General features: G+C 33.9%; 1 protein-coding gene and 1 long non-coding RNA gene across 2 annotated transcripts in view; one reads left to right on the top strand and one right to left on the bottom strand.

The window, feature by feature from the left end:
* Positions 1 to 3,208: 3,208 nt before the first annotated feature.
* On the bottom strand, positions 3,209 to 10,467 carry LOC141380561 (uncharacterized). The gene is made up of 2 exons (XR_012398767.1): positions 10,347 to 10,467; positions 3,209 to 10,255 (listed from the first exon to the last, which is right to left on the bottom strand). It is a non-coding gene; the product is annotated as an uncharacterized lncRNA (long non-coding RNA).
* Positions 10,468 to 10,932: 465 nt separating this feature from the next.
* LOC101883471 (specifically androgen-regulated gene protein) overlaps positions 10,933 to 23,018 on the top strand; it is a 25,377-nt gene continuing 13,291 nt past the window's right edge. Inside the window, exon 1 of the mRNA XM_005162415.6 lies at positions 10,933 to 10,989. The gene's annotated coding sequence lies outside the window, so the exon portion shown is untranslated. The remainder of the gene's footprint in view (positions 10,990 to 23,018) is intronic.

The raw sequence follows: 23,018 nt of genomic DNA, 5'->3' as shown, positions 1-23,018 counted from the left end.
ATATATAGCTTTTTTGTAAGTCTGGAAAATTGTATAATAACCTTTAGTTCATATTTAGGAACTGAGCACCTATGGGGAATTGCTTTGTGTGTGTGTGTGTGTGTGTGTGTGTGTGTGTGTGTGTGTGTGTGTGTATATATATATATATATATATATATATATATATATATATATATATATATATATATATATATATATATATATATATATATATTTTTTTTTTTTTTTTTTTTTATCATTATTTTTTTTTTGGTCACACTTTACAATAAGGTTCATTAGTTAATGTTACTTAATGCATTTACTAACATGAAAAAACAATGAACAATACATTTACTACAGTATTTGTTCATGTTAGTTAACGTTAGTTAATGAAAATACAGTAGTTCATTGTTAGTTCATGTTAACTCATGGTGCATTAACTAATGTTAACAAGCATGAGATTGGATGTTAATAATGCATGAGTAAATGTTAAATTATGATAAACAAATGCTGTACAAGTGTTGTTCATGATTAGTTCATGTTAGTAAATGCATTAACTAATGAACCTTATTGTAAAGTGTTACCTTTTTTTTGTAGTAGTATTTCAATGAGTACCCAAAGGATTAATTCAATTCAGTTCTAATCCATTAAGAAAAACTTTATTGTCTTAATGTTTATCCCCAAAGGGGTTAGAAAATTGTCTTCAGACAGAGGCTCACAGAGAACAATACAAATATCATTAATAAAAACACATACAAGCAAAAATACAATCAGATACAAATTTCAGTTTAAGAAACCTGTAAAAAAAACAATAACAGTGGAATCAGTAGATATCTTCGTCTTTTTTCTTCTTCTTTTATTATGAAATTATAAGTAAAAATATAATCTCTAGCAAGTAAACAATGTGAACATGATGTATGTATGTATGATTCACATTAATATTTGATTCGATTATACTTCAGGATTATTCATGTGTCATGTTAGCTCTTTGATTTAACGTCATTGTCATTTTGTTAATAATAGTTTCAGATTTAACTACAAAAGGGATCCACCCTTATAATTGCCCGATTTTGTACTTTGCTTTGTCTCTGTGATCAAAGCCACAATAAAGTCATAATATAGCTTTGATTTAGGAAACCGTTCAACAAATGTACAGTCAATTTCTTATTTTTAGAAAACATCCTTTGATGGTTATTTCCAGCTTCACTTCAACAAATCCCCATCAAACAGCTGTTATTTGACATTATTATACCCTGAAACCAGATTACACCCAAAACTTGGGCAGGTTTACATCAATCACATACCATAACTTTGATAACCGTAACCAGGTCAATGAATGACCAGGTGGAATGTCGTTGTTAAACAAAAACCATGAGCTCATTTCCCAAAAGTTTACTTGTGTTGGCTTTATTTGCTTTCAGAGCAATTGCAATACTGCTTACTAGACTAAAAGTACATTTGTTCAGAGCCTGGAAAGAACATAAATTCATCCTGTTATTCAATAATATAACATGAATTAATCAATGTAGCATTGAATTATGACATTTTTACATGTCATTACATTTTAGAATGTTTGGTAAGGGAAAACCGGATTCAGTTTACTTTTAACACTCACACATATATTTGTGTAAATATATAAGTGATTTTTACAAGATGGAGGACATTTTCAGAGTATTATTTTCTATTATATATTTTTTCTTATGGAAAAAGTATAGTTTTTTTTGTTAGTTTTACTGTCATCATGGCAAAGACTAAAGAAATTACTTCTAATAAGATATTTTTGTTACATTTATTAGATTTTAAATGTGACGGTTAATAATCTTAGGTTCAATTGTATATAGCCTGCATGTACTGTACTTCTGTATACTGTAGTCTTTGTTTTTAGTCATTGTTTTTACCCAATGAACTTAATAAGTAATATTTGCATTAAATCATTTAGCAGTTGTTTTCTAATTTACTTATAAACGAGTTTATAAAGTTTGTGATAATTTATGCTTAATTTTGTCTACTATTTTAGACACTTTTAATGTAAATAATATCTACATAATCATTATTTTACTATTTACTATTTTAGACACTAATGTAGGCTAATTAGCTAATATCAACACTGAATAATTTACCTGCAAAAAAAAAAAAAAAAAAAAAAAAAAAACTTTGTTGGCTGGTGGTCGGCCAGTCTGGTTTTAGAGAGGTTCCATTCCAGGCTGATTTCCAGCCATTTCCATCCTGGTCTTAGCTAGTCAGGCTGGAAGATGACCAGCTTGACAAGCCTTGCCAGGCTGCGAGTGCAGACAAAACCAGCTATGTCCAGCTTAAACCAGGTCAAGTTGGTTTTAGCTGGTCATTTTCCAGCCTGACCATCTAAGACCAGCCTGGACATGGCCAAAACCCCTCTAAAACCAGGCTGGTTGACCAGCAAACACCAGCCAACCAGCTCAGGCTGGTTTAAGCAGTTTTGTTCCATAAAGCAAATTTTTGTAGTGTGTCTTTTTTTTTTTTGTCAATATTTAATTGAATATTTTTTTTCTATTCCTAAAGTTGTTTAGAATGTTGTTGAGATTAGAATGTGCAATAACAAATTGTGTAAAATAATGTTACAAACAATATTCCCTTTAATTGTGGTAGTCCTTCTTACCTCGATGGTCTAATTTTACATACCCCAAAATAAAAACTATATATATTTTAACTTCACAAACTACCCTGTTTAAAGGTTTACACTGGTTAAATTACACATTGTCCATACCGCCCTGTCACAGTGAACAACTCCATCACAGCAGATACCAACCGTCACACTGTCACTTTCTTAAAGGTTTATGGAAATTTAATGAAATGTTAGATACATTAATGTTGAATGGTGTTCTTGCTGCATGGACTTACATAAACATGTAAGTTGATTTGTATTTTTTAAGGGAATTCGTTTTTTCAGTGAAAACAATGAGGCACTGAGATGTCAAATTTAATTTTCAAAATTAAAAATGTAAATAAAATGGATTAAACTACAGACTTTCTATTGATAGCTGCACAAAGAGGACATTTTATTATTTGTAAAACATTTAAAATAAAAAAATCTATTTATTATTTTACTATTGTAATATCATACATATTGTCCGTGACGAGGTGGTACAAGAGAGGCTCTCTTGCCTAAAGAAAAGCAATATAATTATTAGTAGGATTTTGTGCCTGAGTTGGAAAAATAGCTGTTTTGGTTAAGATATCTTTCAAGTTGTAGTTTTTTTTTTTTTTTTTTAGTTTGTACTTTATTATAATTTATAAAATTGCTATGTAAAAATGGCACCCTTTTCATAGAATGACTCGATTACAAACTTCACATTCACAGCTATACGCCATTCAGGTATAATTTACAGCAAGCATGATGCGTGTGTGTGATAAATTGTGTTTATTACAGTTTTGTCTACTATTTAAGAAACGTTTAATGTAATTAATATCTACATTGAATCATTTAGCAGACGTTTTATTCCAAGTCATTACAAATAGTTCACATTCACAGGCCTACGCCATCACAATTAAAAATGTACAGCAAACATGACGAGGTTTTGTGATGATTTATGTTTAATAACGCTACTTGTAGCAGACCCCATCCGAATGATGGCCGAAACTTTACTGATGTTTTAAGTTGCTTTATTTACATTCCTTTACTCTTGAAATCACCGTAAGAGCTGAGCAAAACAATACAAAAACATACATCAGCATTCTTAGATATCTTCACAAAATATGTATTTCTCACTAACAATATATGATGAAACAAACCTTATGCCTTTTCGGGGGGTTGCTGATTAAACTTGTAAACAGTCCTTTTCAGTACGAGCTCTAGTTAAACTGTTATGAAATGTCCGCTTTACCTTCTGCTCTCTCATTTATTTTCTGCTCTGAAAAACGGATTTCCTTTCAAAATAAAAGTCCCCCACAAATAATAGAAATTAAATGATCTTTAAACATGAAGAAATGCAAGATAACACCTTAAGTCTGTTACACTCCCACCAAATTATCAATGTTCCTCAAACATAACTAATTTCCAATTATAACCCTCTTTGGAAGTGTATAAAGTGCAATAAAGTCCCATTGTAAATGCATTCACTCTGCTTCCAACAACAAGACCAACTTTTGAGCGGGTCTATCTACTATTGAGATTTTATGCATTCTTTCTCCTTTCTTGTTTAATCTCTTGTCGCCAAGTGCTACTTTGGCTTTTCTTACAAGTCCATCCGGGCTCAGAACAGTCTCTATAATTCTCCCTAGTCTCCATTCACTCCTAGGCAATGTTTCTTCTATATCCATGACCACATCACCAATTTGAAGGTTCCTTTTTGGAGCATGCCAGCGTTGCCTTGCAATGATATTGTGTAGATACTCCTTTTTCCATCTGCTCCAAAACTGTTCAGTAAGGTACTGCACACGTCTCCATCTCTTTTTTGTATACATATCCTCTCTAATGAACTTTCCTGGTGGAGGCAATGCTGTGGTGGGCTTCATGGTTATCAGATGATTGGGTGTGAGTGGTTCTAAGCTCTTGGGGTCATTCAGATTGTCAATCGTAAGAGGGCGACTATTGACTACTGCCATGGCTTCGTAAAATACAGTGCGCAATGAGGCATCATTAAGCCTGCCTGCTGAAAGGGTGATGGTAGCATTAAGAACGCTCCGGACAGTTTTGATTTGACGCTCCCATACACCCCCTGCATGACTGGAATGAGGAGCATTCAAAACAAAGTCACATTGTTTGTTTGCAAGAAAAGTTGTGAGGCGTTCTGGATCGAGTTCTTGCAATGCTGAATTCAATTCATTCTTTGCGCCTATGAAATTGGTACCTTGGTCACATTTTATTTGCCTTACTGTGCCTCGAATTGCAATAAAGCATCTCAGACTGTTAATAAATGCATCCGTCGACATATCTTCTAACATTTCAATATGAATAGCTCTTGAACACAAGCATGTTAGAAGCAGACCGTACCTCTTGTGATGTTTTCTCCCTTCTTTAGTCATGAATGGACCAAAGCAGTCCATGCCACAATACATAAAAGGCGGCGAAGGCTCTACACGTTCTGAGGGGAGATCACTCATCCTCTGGCCTTCAGCAGATCTTCTCATCCTTCTGCAAGTCACACAGTTGAGAATGTAAGATGTGACCACTCTGTTTATTCCAGGTATCCAATAGCCGCATGATCTGATATTATTGATTGTGAAACCCTTGCCTTGATGCTTTACACATTCATGGCAGTGTGCAATAATCAACTTTGTAACATGGTGTTCCTTAGGCAGGATCCATGGATGCTTGAATGTGTGAGTATATGATGAGTGATCTAATCTGCCTCCCACCTTGATTATACCATCTTTGTCTATAAAGGCATCCAGATGATGAAGTTTACTGTGACTTGGAAGTCTTTTTCCTTGACTCAACACTTCAATCTCTTTCTGATACACTTGCCTTTGTACTCCTTTTAGAATCAAGCATTTAGCATCTTCTTGTTCACTTACGGATGCTGGTGAATTGGTTTTATCTTTCTTAATCCATCTCAGAAGGCGTGCAACAGCTTTGATAGTCTTAGACCAAGATGAGAACTTGGACAATCGGTCTACAAGATCTTTATTTTCCATGGTCTTTGTGTGTAATGTCTGAATTTTCTTTACCTCTGGATCTCCGACTGGGAGGTCTGGCACAACATTTGTGGTTGTTATTTCCTTTTCCCACAAAAATGAAGGCCCAGAGAACCAATTAGATGAAAGCAGCTCATTGATTGTTCTCCCTCTTGAAGCGTTGTCTGCTGGGTTTTCATCTGTTGGGACATACAGCCATTGATTGGGTGTTGTACTTTGACGTATTTTTTGGACTCTATTGGCTACAAATGTGTGGAAACGACGGGCATCGTTATTAATGTAACCCAAAACTACCTTTGAGTCAGTCCAAAAGTATTCGTCGACATCAATGAGGTTAAGCTCTTCTCTGAGTATATTGCTCATACTGACTGATACTACAGCTGCAGTTAGCTCTAACCTGGGTATTGTGATAATCTTTAAAGGAGAAACCCGGGCTTTGCCAATAAGAAAAGAGCAATGAATTTCATCATCCTCATTTATCATCCTCAGATAAGAACATTGACCGTAACCACAGGTACTCGCATCTGAGAAATGATGCATTTCTGTTTTCACTACTTTTCCGAAATCAGCAGGTACATAACATCGTGGTATGTTCACATTTTCTAGATTGACAAGGTCATTTTGCCATCTCTCCCACCGTGGCTTGAGTGCAGGGTAAAGTGTATCATCCCAGCCAGTTCCTTGGCGACACATTTCCTGTAGGATTCTCTTGCCATTGAGAACAAATGGAGCTACAAATCCTAAAGGATCAAATATGGAGGCAACAGTGGATAATATGCCACGACGTGTTGTAGGCTGACCCTTTAATGGAACATGGAATTTGAAACTATCACTCTGTATGTTCCAGTGAATTCCCAGAGCTCTTTCGAGTGGCATTTCATTGAAGGTGAGATCTTTCGTTTCAAAGTTTACAGCACGTTCTGATTCTGGTATGCTTTGCAAAACTGTGTTGTCATTTGATACGAACTTGTGAAGTCGAAGACCACCCTTTGCACACAGTTCCCGTGCTTCCTTTGTCAACTGTATAGCCTTTTCTACTGTTTCTGCACTTGTAACTCCATCATCAACATAAAAATCCCTTGTGATGAACTGAGCGCCTAATGCGTGTGATTGGCTGTACTCATTGGCTAAATATCTTAGCCCATAGTTTGCACAACCGGGCGAAGAGACTGCACCAAATAGATGCACTTTCATTCTGTAATCTTGAAGAACTGAATTTGTGTCTCCATCTTTCCACCATAAGAAGCGCAGATAATCACGATCCTTTTCCTGAACGTGAAATTGGTGAAACATTTTTTCAATGTCACATATCACTGCAATAGGATGCCTTTTGAACCTTACAAGGACTCCCGTGAGGTTGTTTATCATGTCTGGTCCTGATAGTAAATGTTCATTGAGACTTGTACCTTTGAATTTTGCAGAGCAATCGAATACAACCCGTAGCTTATCTGGCTTTTTTGGGTGGTAGATCCCATGGTGAGGTATGTACCATTTTTCACCACTGGTTCCCTCATCATTTACAACTTCTGCATCACCTCTGTCGATAATGTCATTCATGTAAGTGAAGTAGTCTGTTTTGTATTTCTCATTTTTGGAAAACTTCTTGTTCAGATGTTGGAGTCTGATCGATGCAAGTTCTCTGTTGTCCGGCAAGGATGGTCGTTGCTTAAATGGAAGAGGCATTTCATAATGTCCTAGATAATTTTTCTTTATTCCTACTTTAAGTTTGTCTAGGAACATGATGTCCTCTTGAGAGACTGTCTTGTCATCTACTGTGATGTCCTTAAAGTCTGATTCAAGTATACGGACTGCATCCCCAGGTGTCATAGCTGGTATCTCCTTTGTAGCTATCCTTTGACAAAGACTGAACCCTGTTGATTCATTGATACTTGGTATGGAGCAGCCCACAATACTCCACCCTAAATCTGTTAAAATGGCATATGGTTCCTCATTTTTACCTAGTATGACTTGTCTTGGAGCTAGCACTCTAGGGCAGTTATAGCCAAGTAGTAAGCCTACTTCACAATTGAGTAGAGGTGCCATTTCGTCAGCAATTCCTTTCAAGTGACTCCAGTTCATTGCCGTTTTCTGTGTTGGTATGTGATCATAATTAGCTGGAATACACTCCTTTGTGTATACAGGAGGAAGACTGATATGTACTGAGGAACTGTACCCTCTCACTTGAAGATCCGTTACTCGATTGCTTCTAATAATCTCATTGTCTCCCATCATGGTGGTTAGTTTGAGTTTCACTGGGTGACTCTCTACTTGCAGTGTATTACTAATGTCTTCATCAATAAATGTAGTGTCACTCTGTGTATCTAGCAATGCATACACAAGCTGTTCGTTGGATGGATTTTTAACTGAAGACACCCATACTGGTACGATCATCGATGTAATGACTGACTGACTTTCTCTTGTGATATTAAGTGACATGGCATTAGTAGTTTCACTTTCAGTTGCATGCACATTGCTTACCATGGGCAATGGTCGTTCTCTGATTCCGTCCTTGTCATAATTGTAATCATGAAGACATGTGGGATGTCGTAACTTGCATACATCACATGTGTGTCGACGACGACACTCCTTAGCATGGTGGGACAATTTTAAACACCCGTAGCAGAGTTTGTTATCTTTCACATAGGCTCTTCTGTCTTTCAGAGACTTCTCCATGAATTTCAGACACTTATGAAGTTGATGACTGTCATCCTGACACAACATACACTGTGTTTTAGTCACTGTAAACTTTCCTTTGACTGTTGATTGTGTGTCATTGTTTACACTTGTTTGTGTCTTAAAAACAATTGCTTTACTTCTTTTAGTTTCCTTTGACATTCTTCTCTCATAAGGTGACTCACATGAATGAAGAGCATGTAAAGAAGTGATGGGATTACACATAATTTCTGCTTCTGTTGTCATGAAATTGACAAAGTCATGGAAACTTGGAAACTCTTTGTCATCCATAAGGGTTTTTGTGACCTGACGGTTCCATCTGGAAGCTATCCAGTCAGGTAGTTTTTGCACCAGCTTCTGGTTTTCTTCACAGTCATTTAATATTTCCAGACCTTTTACATGTGGTATGGCTTGCAAACATGCATTTAAAAAGTCTGAAAATGTTCTCAAACCTTCTGCGTCTTTGGACTGTATCTTAGGCCACTTAGACAGCTTTTCTCTAAACGCTCTTTGTATAACAAAGGGCTGGCCGTACCTTTTATTAAGCTTGTCCCAAGCGTCTTTGTACGCTTCTTCATCATTTCGATAAAAGGTGCCCTCAAGATACCTATGCGCTGAGCCACTCACATACTTTTTCAAATAATAAAGCTTGTCAGCTGCTGAAATGCCCTTTTTACCTATTAATGACATAAATGATGACTTCCATTCCACAAACTGTATTGGGTCTCCGTTGAACACTGTAGGCTCAGGTAGGGGTAACCTGTTTATGGCTATGCTGTCCTGAACTGCTTGAGCAAGGTGAGACACTTCACTGAGCGATGCTGACTGAAGAACATAAGATTCCTGAAGCTGCCTTTCATTTCTCGGCCCCTGCTTTTCACTTTTTATTGACTGATTTTTTGTTTCCTCCTTTATTTCTTCATCATAGGATTTTACTCTGGCACGAGCAACCTCTATATCCTTTTCTACTTGCAAACATTCCAGTTCAAACCTTTGAGTTTCTAACTCTTTTTTGAATTGCTCTTCTATATTTCTTAATTTTTCCTTTTGTTGCCTTTCTGCTTGCATCATCTTGTATTCAGCCTCCTTTGCAGCCAGCTCTGCTGCAGCGTCTGCTCGTTTTCTTGCTGTACGCGAGGATCCAGAATGGCTGTTGACACTCATTAGTGAAGCACTGGAACCAAATATAGAGCGAGCGTAACTGTGTGCTAAAAGTTCACTTAGACGCCCCCTTTCTCTTTCTGCATCATACTCATCATCTACATTTGATATTTTTTCCAACACTATTTTGACAATGTCATTGGTCACAGCATCACATGCATCGATTTTACGTCTTAAGTCAGCAGCAGGAGTAATAAATTCCCTTATATCGATGAAGATTTTCATGATACCATTTCTTTTATCCTCAAGTGAATCAGCGATATCTGCAAGCTGCTTGTCAGATATGTCAGTTTTTAAATCCTGCCTTGCTTTACGAGCATCTAACTTCCATTGTTCATACAATGTAGTTAATTTTTTTTCTTTCTTTCTACATTCCTCTTTTTGATAAGCAAGCATTTTCTCTGTTGGTATACGAGAACGTTCTGAACGTCGAGGGAGTTCTGTGCTCTCTTGTACATGACACTGTTCTTCTGATGTATTTTTGTCTTTTTGTTCAATTGCTCCTTTTATATCTGTTTCCATATTACCTTCATTTTCCATTTGGAGCGGCCTCTCAGATTCTTGGTCATCTTCATCCATTTCCATATTGAACTCGTACCCTTTTACGTCTCAGCTCCGTAGACCATCACGCTCTATGCTGATTATAACTCACTGCAATGCCCTTTCCGTCGTCGCGTTATATCCGTCCGCCTGCGCCTGCCGCGAGGATCTTAATCAGCGAAGGTGAAGCTCTTACTGTAGCAGACCCCATCCGAATGATGGCCGAAACTTTACTGATGTTTTAAGTTGCTTTATTTACATTCCTTTACTCTTGAAATCACCGTAAGAGCTGAGCAAAACAATACAAAAACATACATCAGCATTCTTAGATATCTTCACAAAATATGTATTTCTCACTAACAATATATGATGAAACAAACCTTATGCCTTTTCGGGGGGTTGCTGATTAAACTTGTAAACAGTCCTTTTCAGTACGAGCTCTAGTTAAACTGTTATGAAACGTCCGCTTTACCTTCTGCTCTCTCATTTATTTTCTGCTCTGAAAAACGGATTTCCTTTCAAAATAAAAGTCCCCCACAAATAATAGAAATTAAATGATCTTTAAACATGAAGAAATGCAAGATAACACCTTAAGTCTGTTACACTACTGTTTTGTCTACTATGTTAGACACTTTGAATGTATATCTACATAATCATTTAGCAGACATTTTTCCCCCAGCGATTACAAACTAGTCCACATTCACAGAGACGCCATTACAAGCTGAAATGTACAGCAAACATGATAAGTTTATGTGATAATTTATGTTTATTACCGTTTTGTCTACTACTTTAGACACTTTTAATGTGCGTAATATTTCATTTTGAACAGCCATGTTTACAGCAATCTGTTGATCAATAGTCTGTCTCACCCTCAGCCATTCAGCTAATCAGCTCTCGCTTTGTGTGTAAGGCGTGCTGTGATTGGCTTGCGCCGTTGAAGAAACTCACACACACTGTACTTGTCTTGTAGTTCAGAACAGCTGAGAGTCAAACAGGTGAACGACTGCAATTCCTGTCAAACAGGTAAGACTAAATCTACTTTTAACACGATTTCGAGTCTCCTGTAGTGCTTTATAAGCGTTAAGGATCAAATAAAAAGGCTGAAAACGTAAAGTAAACTGACATCCGTATCGCAAATGCAGGTTACTACAGTACATCATAGCACTATTAATGTAATAATGAGGTAAAGTTGGCTTTATATTCGCACATTCGTTCATTTCTGAACAGTGACAATTTGTGACACGGTCTCTATAGTGTTTATTACGCTACTTTGAATATTCAGTCTAAAATCGCATGTTGTGACTTCAAAACAATCATATTTGTACTTTGATAGTCAGTGGCTGCTAATATGATTTCGCTATTTAGATATTTGCAAAGGTTTATTTTCTAAAATGATATTATTAAGGTGAAACTCTGAATGTGCGAATATAAAACCAGCTTTACCTCAATGGCTACAAGTTACCTGTACATGTCAGCATTTCCTGTGTTGACAGATGTCAAATATCACTTCACATATACTTTAAAGACGATGGATGTTCTATTTCTTGTGCTTGTTTGTAAAACACCTTATCTTTTAGATTGAAATGTATGTAGAAACTAGTGTAACCTAATATCAGTTAGTTTGGTCGTTTGAAGCATCAAATTATCATCTTTACTATGGTATTTATGATATATGTTATTTTAATTATTATTTTCTTCTGTCCTATACAACAACAAACAACAACAATTAATTTCTCAGTGCTTGTGTTTTAACATGTTGTAAGTATGCATTGCTGACAGACTAAACTGTATTATTATATTCTTTTATTTTAAATTTTTTCACAAAGTCATGTGCTGGAGACCAGAAAAGTTATGTTTTTATTTTACAAAGCTGTGATTGAACACATAATACACTATGGATTCTCTGTGTGGTACAGAAACATTACAGATCAATCTAAAGTTAAGCTTGGAGGGCTGGTGAAGACAGCAATGAGAATCATAGGGAAAGGGGAATATGCTTACAATCTCTCTATGAGCAATCAGTTCAGGATGAAGCTTTTAAAATATTCGCTGACCCCTCGCACAGTTTGTTTTGTGAGTGTGACTTACTGCCATCTTGTCGACGATACAGGCTGCCTGTGTGCAGATTTAATCCTTTGAAGAAATCTTTTTTACCTACATCAATTAGACTTTTAAATATGTAATATTTGTTACTGATTGAATGTTTGTGTTGATTTGGGTTATTAGATGTCTGGTTCTGTTCAGTGTATGCAAATGTGGACCTAGAGTCCAAGACAAATTGTCCAGGACAAAAAGTGTAAACAATGAGGACTTTATAAAGGAGATGTCGATCTTAATAATATTTTTTTTTTTTTTTTTTTACCTGGTTAGATAAATAAATAAATAATACTATATACATTGTTATTAAATTATTGCTAAACCATTAGTTCAGATTCCAAGTTTTTAGAGTATATACAGCTTAAGTCAGAATTATCAGGGGGGGTTTGAATATTTGTTTCTTTTTTTAAATATTTCCAAAATGATGTTTAACGGAACAAGGAAATTTTCACAGTATGTCTGATAATATTTTTTCCTCTGGAGAAAGTCTTATTTGTGTTATTTCGGCTAGAATAAAAGCAGTTTTTAATATTTTTTAAAACCCATTTATAGGTCAAAAATATAAGCCCCTTTAAGCTATATATTTTTCTATAGTCTACAGAACAAACCATTGTTATACAATAACTTGCCTAATTACCCTAAACTGCCTAGTTAACCTAATTAACCTAGTTAAGGCTTTAAATGTCACCTTAGACTGTATAAAAGAAAAATATCTAGTGAAATATTATGTACTGTCATCATGGTAAAAAAAAAAAAAAAAAAAAAAAAAAAAAATATATATATATATATATATATATATATATATATATATATATATATATATATAGAGATATATATATATATATATATATATATATATATATATATATATATATATCTCTATATATATATATATATATATATAGATATATATATATATATATATATATATATATATATATATATATATATATATATATATATATATAAAAAACATGGTTGTTGGGCCAAAAGTGGACAAATGCAACCAGGAGTGTTGATAGACCATATTTACTGGCTCACAATCCCCAGTAAAAATAGCCAGTGCTCCAATAAATGTGTTTAGTTACAGTTTACTTTATATGTAAGTGTATTAATTAAGAGTGGTAATCCAAGAATAAAGCCATTATTCTCTATGTACATCTATACAAACTCTTTTTGTTCTCTAGAATTATCATATGAAATTAAAATTCATGGAAAAGATTTCTTAAAAGGTTTTATATTACTCCTCTTGTGTCTTTACATTGGATTAATTTCTGTTATTTATTTAGAATAATAATTGTATAATAATGATAATAATACTTTGTAATAATAATAATACTTTTATTTATTTATATATAATATTATATTTTAATACATAAGATTCAGTATAGCTATTAATATAAGGGGAAAATGTTTTTGGGGGGGTGTGGTTGAGGGTAGAGCTTTATGTCTAGCAACACCCCTGAATGCAACCATTAGGTTAAAAAATGTCATTTAAAATCCATATTTGATCCAATGTTAGGTTAAGACAACCCAATATAGTTTAGAGTGAAGTTATTCTAACAAATTTGCACTTATCTTTTAGCCAAGATATCGTTAACTTGCTTTACTTATGTGTTTTTGCGTGACTTTCTATGGCAAGAGAGAAAATATTGTAAACATTTTTTGCATCAGATCTGAATTATTCTTCCCCATCTCCTACTTATTTATGAGTAAATGCTGAATTTGTTCATACATTAGCCCTCAGCTGTATGATATATTTAGACATGAGTTTTTATATAACCGATGAAGGTGAAAGCATGTTTACTATAGTTTTTCAGCCTTCAGAGCGCTTCACACCTATATCCAAGGGCTGATCATAAATCCTTCCACCGTGTGACGTTGTTATGAGGGTGGTGTGTGTACGAATGATGGTGGATATATGGAATTATGCAAACAGAGAGGTTTGCTGCTTTCATGTGTACTTTGCAGGTGGAATTGGACTATGTGTGTTTATTTTTAGTAAATGATTGGCCGGGACAGGCAGATGAATGGTCTTCATATCACAGGCCACATATTTCACATTTTTCTGTCTCGTTTTGTCACATTAAGCTTGTTAAACTTTGTGTAACTTGTGCAGCTATGTGGAAAATCAGTTGTTTATGACATAAAATCATATGTTCGGGATCATTACAGTAAAATATACAGCCGCAGAATCATGCGACAGGCCAATCAGAATGAAGTATTCGTAGGAGACCAGTAATAAAAATAGGTTAAACATTAGATGTACATCTTGTAACTAATATACACCCATCAATTAACTTTTTAAGTCACTTAAGTTATGTAAAATAAACATTAATACGTTGTTGTTGTCCAAAACTGTACATAGTTTTTTTCTTATATTTATAATTATTTGTTAATATATTAATGTTTTTGTTAATTGAAATAAAGTAAACATTAATACATTATTCTTTTTTTCATAATTGTACATTGTTTTTCTTATATTTGTTTATTTTTTTATTATATTAATGTTTTTTTGTCACATAAAATAAAATAAACATTATGGTTTCCATTCCATACATTATATTTTTATTATATTTATATATATTTTTTTTTAATATATTTTTTGTCACTTAAAATAAACATTAATACATTATAATGTATTATATACATTATTAACACACACACACACACACACACACACACACACACACACACACACACACACACACACACACACACATATATATATTATATATATATATATATGTGTGTGTAAATTAAATACAAAATATAAAAATAAATTTGTTAATATATTAATGTTTTTTCATTTAAAATAACGTAAATATTAATAAATTTTTATTTTCCATACCGTACATTAAATTTTTATATGTTTATTTGTTAATATATTAAAGGTTTTTATTAATTGAAAGAACATAAACATTAATACATTATTCTTTACATTTTATTTTTCTTATATTAAAGTTTTTGTCACTTAAAATGAAATGGATAAAACTAAAAACAAATATACGAAAAACATAAAACGTTTAGAGAAAAGATTGCTTGAAAATTCGTACAGTAGTTTTATGAAATTACAGATTATAAATGTGTTTGAGTAAAACATATTATTTGTTTTATCACTGTCAAAAATAAAGGTACAGAAGCTTTCACCAGGGCCGTATCCTTTCAAACTTTTATACTTAAAATGTATATTATACAGCTTTTGAAAGTGTACCGCCCCATTTACACTTTAAAACCTTTATTTCCGAGAGGATATTGCAAACTACTGATGACTTTTCTTTCATATTTAAAATAAAAATGTTGTCTTCTTTGATGCATGAAATAAAAAAAGATAAGAAAATGACAGTTAAGAAATTATGATTAGGCGGGATTACCTTGGTTTTCAATCGCATCATCTATTGCAAAATAATAATAATATTAATAATAATAAATGTAAAATTAATTCTAAATTACTGTTTAGAAGAAGTTGGGAAGGAATGACAAAACAAATATTAACATTTTATTCTCTCATAAATTCAGAAAGTGTGTGTGTGTGCGTGTGTGCGTGTGTGCGTGCGTGCGTGCGTGTGCGTGTGTGTGTGTGTGTGTGTGTGTGTGCGTGTGTGTGTTTGTGTGGCATGTGATGATAACCGTTTTCAATGTATACTGTGGTTTGAAAAAGTCAAGGTTTTAAAACCATCAAAAGTTTCTGCTATACCGTTCCTAAGTTATGTGTACAATTTTTTATTAATGTTAGTTTTGTTTTGTTTTTAGGACAACAATATTTCCAGCAGAAAAGATGACGTTTTAAATTAAATTCAAAACTTCTAAATATTTTAAATGTTTCTCAAAATAAAATCTACTATGTTCAAAAGGGAAAAAAGTTTTTGTTTTTACCCAGACATTTAAAATGAATATATTGTAAAACAGTAATTACAATACCGTAAAACCGTGATATTTTTATCCAAGGTTATTATACTGTCAGAGTCTTATACTGGCCCATGCCTAGTGTATATATATAAGGGGTGCACAATACATAGTTTCAGCATCGTTATCGCAATATGTGTATCTGCAATAGTCACATTACAGGATTTTAAAACATAAAGATATTATTATTTGTTAATTGTTTATACAATAATGACTATCTATTTCATATTTAATTGGTCAATTTCTGTACCAGATTACTGTTAGACTTTCCAGAAATAAAGCACTGTTTATTTCACTTTTATTCCTGCTCTGTTTTGTTTATATATGCCTGTAATTTATTGTAATATATTCAAATCTATATAAATGAATTAAATTTTTCCAAAGCGAGCTATTCAATTCACCTGGTGAAAATCTATTCACATTGCAATATATATCAAACAAACAAAATATCGAAATGTCCGATTTTTTTCCAATATCAAAATAAGTAAATAAAATAATAAAATAACATTAGAATTGAAAAATATTTGGAAAAAATCCTAAAAACAGGTTAAAAAACAAAAATTAAAAGTAAGAATGAAAAGTAATTCAAACTACAATGTTAAAAATAAATTCAATTCAATTCAGCTTTATTTGTATAGTGCTTTTACAATGTAGATTGTGTCAAAGCAGCTTCACATAAATGGTCATAGTAACTGGAACAGTGTGGTTCAGTTTTTAGTGTTTAAGTTCAGTTCAGTTCAGTTTAGCTCAGTTCAGTGTGATTTAATCATTACTGATAAATAAACAAAAAAAAAAACAAAAAAAAAACCCACTGCATTTTTTTTAAAAAGGTATGCAATAGATATTTAGGGCATATCATAGTACAAAATATAGATTTATATTGAAAAATGAGAGCATTGCATTATTGACCTTTAATCAACTTTATATTCTCTGCCGTAACACACTTCCAAAAGCGTTGGATGCAGCTTTTAATGTAATGCAATCGTAATACAATTGAAAGTAATTAAATTGAAACAAGGGACTAACCCGAAGGAGAATGAATGTATGAACAAACTGGAACAAATCCTGTTCATATTGTCATTAAAGTCCTTGTTCCTCTTCTATTTTAAACCGCCACTCCCTCAAATAAACGTGAAGACATTTACTTTATGAAAACAATAGTCTGTGTGTGCATGTGCGGGCTCAATGGCAAACCCAAGCGAAGCCGCAAAACCTGATTACATTGGTTCATGTAGCTTCGTTGGCTCATTATAATGATCTGATTTCACTTGTTTGCACTGTAGACATATTCAAAGTCAAGCCGCCCTGCACCCAAAAACAAAGGGGATTTAAAAAATGGATAATATGTGAATGAATATGAGAATTCAGCTGTCATAGGTGTTTTCTGAAGCCGTCAGTCTCTCCGTTCCCTTATTTCTGTCATAGAGAGGTGTGTGCTGGTGTGTTTTTGATGGAAACTCACATTATCAAGGCATTACAGCTTGAAATATGCTGAGCAACTTGAAAATGTTTTGCGGTAACAATGGCTGCCATTCACACCTGTTCATATTTCCTCCAGGCTCTGCTGACCTCTGTGTGTTTTTGGACTTTGAGTTGTTTCAAAAGTATCCAAAATAGCAACGGCAAAAACCCTGTAGTGTCAATTTTAGGCACTCTGAAAGTTCTAGGAATGCTTGTTTTTGATTGCAGAAATTGACCTAAGAATAGCCACCAGGGCTCAGTGGTTAGCACTGTCGCCTCACAGCAAGAAGGTCACTGGTTCGAGTATCGACTGAGTAAGTTGGCATATCTGTGTGGAGTTTGCATGTTCTCCTCGTGTTGGCGTTGGTTTCCTATGGGTGCTCTGGTTTCCCCCACAGTCCAAACACATGCGCTATACAAGCCTGATCTCACGCTAAAACGTAAGTATTTTACGTTTTGCCAGTTTAGTGGCTAATTCGTACAAATTCGTACGAGTTCAGTCATACGAAGTTGTACAATTTTAAAAAGGAGGCGTGGCACCTAACCCCACCCCTGAACCCAACCGTCATTGGGGGATGAGCAAATCGTACTAAATTGTACGAATTAGATTACGAATTCATACGAATTAGCCACTAAATCAAAAAGTTACGAATTGCCGTCAGATTGTGTTGGCTATACTGTAGGTGAATTTGGTAAACTGAATTGGCCGTAGTGTATGTGTGTTAATATGAGAGTGTTTGCGCTTTCTCAGTACTTGGTTGCGGCTGGAAATGCATCCGCTGCGTAAAGCATATGCTTGAATAGTTGCCGGTTCATTCCACTGTGGCGACCCTTGATAATTAGGGACTAAGCTGAAGGAAAAAAAATAATTGTTACTGTAATGAAGTTTACGGCCCTTAGGCCGCCGAGAAGAAGGAGGCAGAGAACCGACGCAGTTGCTGAGGCTTCCTCTGCCCTCGTTCCTCCTCTTATTGACCTTATTCTAAAATGCGGAAGTACGCCTGTTTTCGCGATTGTCTTAGAACTTCCGTTTCAGTCGCCTATGGGAGAAATGACAAGGAATAATAAACGGCAAAAAATGGTCAAACTACTTGCTCTACAAACAAATGTTTGCATGACTATACAGACCAAGTAGAATAATATAACAAGGAAATATCAGTTTGCAACATCAAACAGCGAAACGAGCAGTTTTTAATGTCTAAAAATGAATGGAAGTGAATGAGACCGGAAGTCTCGTGCCAAATGATTCAAATGGCAGCGTCCGCTTGTCTGCGGAGAATAAGGTCAATAGTCCAGAGCTCCTTCCGTGGCTCATTCCTTTCCCACGGCTCTCGGCCATGCCCTCTCGCCACAGTTACTTAAACGAAATTTAAAAAATATTTTAATTATGGCTGAGCCAATCACACTTATTTTTTGAATATCACTAATCGCAAAGGAATCATACAGCATCACCAAATTATTTGTCCAAAAAAAAATCTAAAAATACATCATCATAATTGCTGTTTACCTTCTGGAAAAAACTGAAGTTCAGTAGTGTGGCATGATAATATTTTTTCAACACATTTCCAAACATAACAGTTTTAATAACCTATTTCTAATAACCGATTTCTTTTCTCTTTGCCATGATGACAGTAAATAATATTTGACTAGATATTTTTCACTAGTATTCAGCTTAAAGTGACATTTAAAGGCTTAACCAGGTTAATTAGGCAGGTTAGGGTAATTAGGCAAGTTATTGTTTAATTATGGTTTGTTCTGTAGACAATCGAAAACATATTGTTTAAGAGGGCTAATAATATTGACCTCAAAGTGATTTAAAACAATTATAAACTGCTTTCATTCTAGCCGAGATAAACCAAATAAGACTTTTTCCAGAAGAAAAAATATTATAGTAAATACTGTAAAAAATTCCTCAATCTGTTAAACATCATTTGAGAAATCTGAGTTTCTGAGTACGCTTCAGTCTAAACACCGTAAGCACTTTCTGAAATCAGATGTAGTTTCTTATTAGTGACTGTCCGTCTGCAGGCAGGGCACATTGTGTTCTCTGGGCGTTGGCTTGGAGTTATTTCATTTAGCATGCTTTTCTTTTAATTGACTCTTCTGAAAGGTGTGTCAAACATGAATATTTTCTTTCACATAACAGGGTGGATACAAGTTGAACGCATCATCAACAAATTATATAACAAAAAATTGTAAAAATATTTCATATAATAATATATAATATTAGTGCTGGCCAAAAGTCAATCGTGATTAATGGCATCCAATTTTTTAAAAATACAATTATGTACTGTATATATTTATTTTATTTATATATATATATATATATATATATATATATATATATATATATATATATATATATATATATATATATATATATATATATATATACCAGCTGCTGTGTATATTTATTTTATATATATATTTATTTTATATATATATATATATATATATATATATATATATATATACATTTGACAAAATGTTTATTGATATTTAGATATAAAATATATATGTATTTGATACAAATTGAGCGTAATGGTGGTGTAGTGGGTAGCACTGTGGCCTCAGAGCAAGAAGGTCGCTGATTTGAGCCTTGGCGGTTCATTCCGCTGTGGCGACCCCGTATTAATAAAGGGACTAAGCCGAAAAAAAAAATGAATGAATGAATCAATGATAATGGGAAATTGAAAACGCATTTGTCATATTGTGATTATTAAAGTTAACTAAAATCATAAAACATTTTTTTACTAAATAAAAAATTTAGTAAATAATAATTTCTTATTCACTCACTATGCTTTAGTTTAGTCCCTGATTTATCAGGGGTTGCCAGAATGGAATGAGCCAAAATCTCTGGCATATGCCCATCCAGCCGCAACTTAGCACTGAAAAATAAATAATAATATTAATTAAAAAAATTCATTCATGAAATATGTTATATACAGGCTACACGGTGGCTCAGTGGTTAACACACTCCCATGCATCAAGAAGGTTGCTGCTTCGAGTTCTGGCTGTACCAGTTGTCATTTCTGTGTGGAGTATGCATGTACTCCCTCATGTTCCCTCACAGTCCAAACACATGCGCTATAGATAAATTGAACAAACTAAATTAGCCGTAGTGTTTGAGTGTCTATGGGTGTTTCCCAGTACTGGGTCGCAGCTGGAAGGGCATCCGCTGTGTAAAACATATGCTGGATAAGTTAATGGTTCATTCCGCTGTGGCCACCCCCGATGAATAAAGGGACTAAGCAGAAGGAAACTGAATGAATGACATGTAAAATTATGTTTGAGTAAAGCGTAATTGGTTTTTATTCTATACTGATGATGACGTTACTTTGTCAAATTAAAAATAAATAAATAAATAAATAAATAAATAAATATGTTGTCATTTTTGTAATGCATCTAACCATTAGATCACACACTGTTAAATGTTAAACAAATAAATAATTGTTTGTGAATACTTGAAATCATTATTATTGTGGCATAAAGTCTTCTTGCAGGATGTAGTGAAATTATGCAGGCGTGCTTCAGTTGAATAACAAGCCCACATCCTCAAATATCAATAACATAATGCTGCAAGCATGGAAGTTGCAAAACTGTTCTCTTCCCTATTGTCATGTACTGTATATCCCAGTAAAATGGCTTTATGAACAAACATTGAAGGGCGAGACTAAAGGTGTGACATGTTGACAGATGAAATCTCAATAGTTTTGTAATTGTTTTTCCTTTAACAAAAATTAAACAAGTCCCGGCTCGGTGTGAAGTTTACATGTTCTCCCCGTGTTGGCGTGGGTTTCCTCCAGGTGCTCCTGTTTCCCCCACAGTCCAAACACATAAACCATAGGTGAATTGGGTAAGCACAATTGTCCGTAGTGTATGAGTGTGTGTTTGTGAATGTTTAAGTGCATGGGTGTTTCCCAGTGCTGGGAAGGGCATCCTCTGCATAAAACATATGCTGGAATAGTTGGTGGTTCATTCCGCTGTGGCAACCCCTGATATATAAGAAACTAAGCCGAAGAAAAATGAATGAATGTAACTTACTTGATATGAACTTCTTGTGTATTTGAGATCACACGCTGATTTTCATACTGAAAATTGCTCAGGTGATATTAATGCATCATATAAATAAATAAACACCTATATTATGATGATTTTTTGCTTTCATAACTTCAATTATGAGCTCATAATAACTGCCTTCTGGTTGTTCAGAGTCAACGCTTTTGGACTCCTGAAAGCATAACATACTCTGTAATCATTAAATCAACGATTACCTTATAATCATTGTTAAAAAGTGGTTCTGACAACGGAGTTAAGAACCCACGTGCAGCTTTATTTAACAGAAAATGGTCGGGCAGACAGCAGTCAACAGGTACAAACTGAAGCCAGGGGTTGTCAACCTTTTTCACTTCGGGGCTCACCTCCTTCTCCGAAGATTTTTTTAAGGCCCACATCTGACATTTTTTCTTAAACTGATTGTCTAGAGCAGTGGTTCTCAAACTGTTACGCGGGCTTCCTTCTAGTGGTACGCAGAGATATCAAATGTGTCATATGTACATGCTACATATATTTCAAAATTTATCAACAATTATTTATATATGAATATGACATATAATATTATTTATTATATAACATATAGCCTATATTTCTGAGGTCCAGGCAACATATCCAGGTGTTGATGAATTGACTACTATATGTTAACACTTTACATTTAAGTACAGCACTGTTTTTTTTTTTTTTTTTTACTTTTTAAGAACATTAACCTACCACTTTTAACTTTTAAAAGCAATTTTTAATTTAAATGTTGACGTTTTTAGTTTTTTATTTGTTTCTTTTTTTACATATAAGTAGGCCCACACGGAATCTGCGCGCGCAGAATTCCACAGATTTCTGCAGATTTTTAGCCCATCACTAATTTTGTTTATTTACTTGAGTAAATGTGTGTAAATCTAAATGTATTCAGTTTTTTTAATTAAATACAGCAATATTATTGACTAATATGGAAATGTTCATTTGATTTATGTACAACACAGTTTGTAAAGTAATTTTTTTCTGTCTTTGAGTAGAGATATTATATGAGAGACTTGGTTTGTTTACCAAATGGATTTGCATTTAAACATTAAATAAAAGTTAAAAAGGTATCACTTATTATTTCATATATTAAGGTTTTAGTTATGATACTCCCAAAGTAATTCTGCAGAAATTTGCAGATTTTTACCAAAATTCTCCACAGAAATAGCAAAAAACTTCTGAAGATTCCGTCTGGCCCTGCATATAAGCACAGTACAGTGTTAACGTTCAGACTAATTACAATGTTTAAAATGGCTGACAATAATAAATATTCTTAATAATAATTTAAAAATCTGCCACGTTCTAAAACTGCAGAGCTGTAGCTGCTCTAATTAGCTTATTACACTACTGTATTTCAATACTGCTCATTATGGTGGTACTTGGAGAGACATTTATTTTCTGAGGTGGTAGTTGAAAAAAAGTTTGAGACCAACTGGTCTAGAGAAAATGCTTATTCTTAAAATTCATTTGCTTATCTTATTTTTTTACAGCATTTTATATAAACACACACACACGCA

The sequence above is a fragment of the Danio rerio genome, chromosome 23 (genome assembly GCF_049306965.1).
Source record: "Danio rerio strain Tuebingen ecotype United States chromosome 23, GRCz12tu, whole genome shotgun sequence".
Classification (NCBI taxonomy): domain Eukaryota; kingdom Metazoa; phylum Chordata; class Actinopteri; order Cypriniformes; family Danionidae; genus Danio; species Danio rerio.
The sequence above is the reverse complement of the archived record's forward strand: the minus strand, read 5'-3'. Positions and strand labels throughout refer to the sequence as shown.